Raw genomic sequence first — 4,925 nt, forward strand, 5'->3', positions numbered from 1 at the left:
AGTTGATTTATCTGATGTTTCTGGAAGGGAACCTGAGTGAGAGTCATATTAACCAAGTATTTTTATTATAGGAAGGATTGAATAATACAGTCAACAGATATTTTAAAACATATTTGCAAAAATGTGTATGTCATATGAACATTTGGCAGGTTTCAATGAGTGATTATATCTTACAACATTAAAAATATTTCAATAGATTCTAAAAATTGCAAAATATAAAACCCACATTTTCTGGCTAGCTTTCAAGAGCTAAGCAATTACTTTTGCTAAGTGTAGAATTCATGCATCTCCTCTCCACCTAACCTACCACCACTGAGTAAGAACAGTGACTCTATAGGAAAGGCTGATCTACTACTCATGGTGATATTTTTTTCCGGCTAGAAATACATGTAAAATTTTCCATTTCTCTCTTTTAAGCAGAACCCATGTCTTGATTCTCCAAACTAAATTTGACATTGAGGGTGTGGAGACCCCAGCAATCAATATTGAGACCTCTAATCAATCATTGTCACTGTCACTTGTTACCTAAAAATGTTTTCAAAAGCTTAAATTTGAAACAAACATACCTAATTTTTTATAAGGTTTCATGATTCTTTAGGATCTGGAATTTGGGTTGGGATCATCTTAGACTTTCTTCAGTTTTATCACAAGTTGGCAAATATCACTGATGGTTCTAAATCTGAAAATGGAATACCCTGAAGGAACACTAAAAGGGATGATCAAGGCATAAAATGTCTGAGCCTTCATGCCTGGCATCAGTGGGTTTGTTGAGTGGGGTTCCTATAGGTAGTCTCTTCAACATGGTAATCTCAAAAGAGCCAGAACTTAACACATTGAGGCACCGATTCAAGACTGAAGCACCTTTGCCTTTAGTAATCTACCACCAGAAGTCATCAATGGCCACTACTGGTTACTGCCAAAGCAGTCACAAGCCATCTTGAATCAAAAGATAATGTGTATGTAACACCATCTCATCTCTCAATGGAAGGCATGTTAGATGCTGTGTGATCATGCTAACCCACAATAGTTAAGTAGGAATTGACATGACACAGGGAACATCCAAAGTGTCTTAAATCTCCTAGGTTTTTATCCAAGGTCATGGGCTGCGTAGCCACCAGAATTCTTGTACAGTACACCTAATTGAAGAGGAGCTGGAAAGAGTCCACTAGTTTGAATCACATGTATTTAATCACACCAAGAATGAATCTCATAAAATTGTCATTTTATTAGAGATTTAAATTTGACATATTCAGAACATACAGGACTGGAGAGATTGCTCAGTGGTTAGAGCATTACAGCTATTTCAGAGGACTGGAATTCAGATCCATATGTGATAACCACCCATATATGATAACTTACAACCCCCTGTAGCTCCAGCTCCCAAAAGACATGATGCTTTCTGCTGGCCTCTGAGAGTACACAATACACTCACACATATACACAGATACACATAAATATACACAAATAAAATAAAAACAAGTTTACCCCATAAAGCAAAACAAATCCATTAGACTTAAATAACATACCCCCACCATATTTCCTGTTATTTGCTGTATATAACAAATATCATACACAGTCCTGAATAACAATTTATAATCTCACAGTTCTGCAGACATCACATCAGACAAAGCTTCATAGAGTCTCTGCATCTGAAAGATTGTTCATATTTGGGCTCTTGGAGAGAATCTATCTCTGGTTCATTTAGCTTCATGAAGTTGCAGATTGGAAGTACCATTTCCTTGATGCCAATCACTCCTAACTTCTAGAGGTCATCCTTACTTCTTGGCTCTGCTTACCTCTCATCTTTAAAGCAAACAGAGACAAGTCAGACTCTTCCTATCATTATCTCTATCACCTCTCTCTGACTTCAGCCAGGAAGGATTCTTTAGTGTTAAAGTTTCATGTGATTAGACAAGCTGCCAAGATCATGCCCTCATCCCAATCTCTTTCATTTAGACACATCTCTAAATTTTCTTTGCCATATAACATGTACAGTTTTGAGCATGAGGCTATGAACCTCTCTTTGGAGTGTCACTCTTCCATCAGTGACACTGTCAACCTTCCATTTGAATTCCAATTTGTTTTTGCAGCAGTACCAATATATAGTACCATTTCTGGACTTTCTTGTTTAGTTTAATTCTTAGCCTTAAGGTATCAACTACCAAGGCATTTCCACAAAATGGTAATTTAATTATTTCTATCTACCAGAGCACTTGCTCTCAAACATGCCCTAGACTTTTCCTATATTCCTAAATACTATGTTCTAATTTTGGGAAATGTCTAAATATAAGCAAAGTAAATGTTTTATAATTAAAATATGCACTGAAATATAGTTATATTCTTTCTAGTGCAACCACAGTCACTATTTGCTGCATTCACGTTATGCTTTTCTTTTTTAGTAATTAGTTTTTTATCACTGAAGTCTTCAAAGGAATTGAGAATTATTCTCAACACATCTTAACACAACAGATAACTAATTGGATTTTCTCTCTTCTTGCTCTGGCTGGCTGGACCTTTGCCCTGTCTTGAGCTTGAATTGATTGCCTGCTAGTCTGCTATAACTGTTTACCTGCAGATGTCTTTTTAGATTCACTCCAAGGATCCCTTTTACATTTCTCCTGGGTGAAGAGCCATCTAACTCATGATTTCTCCCTTTTTGGAGAGTACACTCTTTGATAGCTCCCTGAGGGAAAAATGCATACTGTCTGTTTATTAGTTCCTTAAGTGTTTGTATTCTATTCTCACATTTGATTAACAGGCTCTGTATAGTATTCTTGATTAGAAATCTTCCTCCTTTTCTAACATGATATGGAGATGTGCATATGAATAGTGTAGAGAATGGTCCACATGACAGCTGGAAGACACAAAGTCAGAGAAGTGAGAGGAACAGTGTGGTGGTTTAACTGAGAAGTCTCTATAGTCTTGGGCATTAAAACACTTTTTCCTCAGTTGGTGGCACTGTTTGCAGAGGATTAGGAGGTGCAGTCTGGCTGAAGAAAGATGTCACTGGAGACTGGCTTGAAGAGCTTAAGGTCCTGCCCTCCTTCCTTTGCTCTCTTGGCTTTGTGATTGCAGTAAAGGATGTGAATTCTCGGCATAGCATCCTGCTCCAGCTGCCATGCCTGGTTCTTTCTGCAATGCTTTTCCATCATGACAGACTCTTATCTCTCTGTAAGTACAAATAAACTCATCTATCATCATCATGGCCTTGGTCATGATTCCACCATAACAACAGAAAAGTAACATGACCACTGTGAAGACAAATGCACCTCCAGAATGTTCTCAGGCATCACCTTTCGAACATAATAATGGTCCTTGAGAGTGTAGGAAATGGTTTCCTTACATACCAGTGTGTGGAGACATCAGAAAAAGTTTCATGGCTTTTTTTCATAGCACAGACTTGCTCTATTTTGAAGACCATTCTAAAACATCAACCCCTCCCTGAAAACCAGGTAGGAGACATAAAAATAATCATTCTATATGATCTCTCAGGGCCATACATTTTTAACTGTTTCTTCTGTTTGAGTGTCTTCATCCTATCTCCTAGAACACAGTAACAGTGTTTTGGTATCTTATCTGTGGTTTTAATGTTCAAAAAGTCAAATGTAACTGATATTGAAAACAATTGTTCTTTTCTGTTTTAAAATCTATACTAGAAATAATCATGTTTTTGTATGATGGATATGAAGAATTGAAGAATCATATGCACTTTAGACTCATAGGTTTCTTATACCTACAAATAAATGCAGCTCTTACTCATCAAAGAAGGTTCTTTTTGCAACAGAAAGTCACAAGTGGTCAGATGCAGAGAACAACTGAACAACTATGAGGTACCTAGCCCTAACTGGAACATCTACAACCCAACTCCTACACCTAAAGCTTTGGAAAATTTTCAGAAGAGGGGCCAGAATTGAAAGAGCCAGAGAACCAGGAAGTCTGCTGTAAGACTGTCATTTATATATGAAAAAGTGAACCTACTCTCATGAAATTCAAGAAATATGGCTACTTAAACAAGACCTGAACAATGACAACACCGGTTGTGATGCCACCCTGAATGGGGGAAATTTCATGGGCCCCCACTTTTAGACACAAAGAACCATAGGCAGTTAATGGCTGCAAAGAGAAGGAAAATTAGTCTTCCCCAGAAATGAGCCTCCTAAATGGTTACCTAATACCAAGTGGTCAGCCTCCTTAAAAACATATACGTGCAAATGCTGTGCCCATTCAGTATGATCTGAAAGTACATATAGAACTACCAAACTAGTCAGGACTGGCTGTTGCTAGGGAGTAGCTAAAGAGTAAAATTTTTGGTGCAGCTTGAGTTCAGCTGCAGGTCAAGTTCTCAGGCCCTTTTTCTTTTAAAATAGAGGCTGGTTCCAAGATGGAGCACTGAACAGATTCAGTAGGTTGCATTTATATAATTATTCATATATGTGTAACAACAATAGAATGCAAATATTTTATCAATTTGTTTTATAATACCAAAAAACAAACCAAAAATAAAGCTAAAAAGCCCTTGTGCTTTCTAATGATCCATGAAAAAGTAGGGACTAGTAAGGTGGCTCAGCAGTTATGAGCACTTGCTGCTCTTGCAGAGTAATTTTCATTTTAATTCTCAGAACCCATACATCATGGCTAGCAACAATCTTTAACTCTAGTTCCAGGAGATCCAATGCCCTCTTCTGACCTCAAAGGCCAACACACAGACACGCACAGACACACAGACACACACACACACTACACATATGGAAATGCAGACCAAACACGAATATAGACAAAATAAAATAGATAAATATATACAAGAATCTGAAAAGAAAAAGCCTACCTTTATACTTTTTTTTTTTTTTTTTTTTTTTGGTTTTTCGAGACAGGGTTTCTCTGTATAGCCCTGGCTGTCCTGGAACTCACTTTGTAGACCAGGCTGG

This window comes from Mus caroli, chromosome 18 (assembly GCF_900094665.2).
Source record: "Mus caroli chromosome 18, CAROLI_EIJ_v1.1, whole genome shotgun sequence".
NCBI classification, from domain to species: Eukaryota; Metazoa; Chordata; class Mammalia; order Rodentia; family Muridae; genus Mus; species Mus caroli.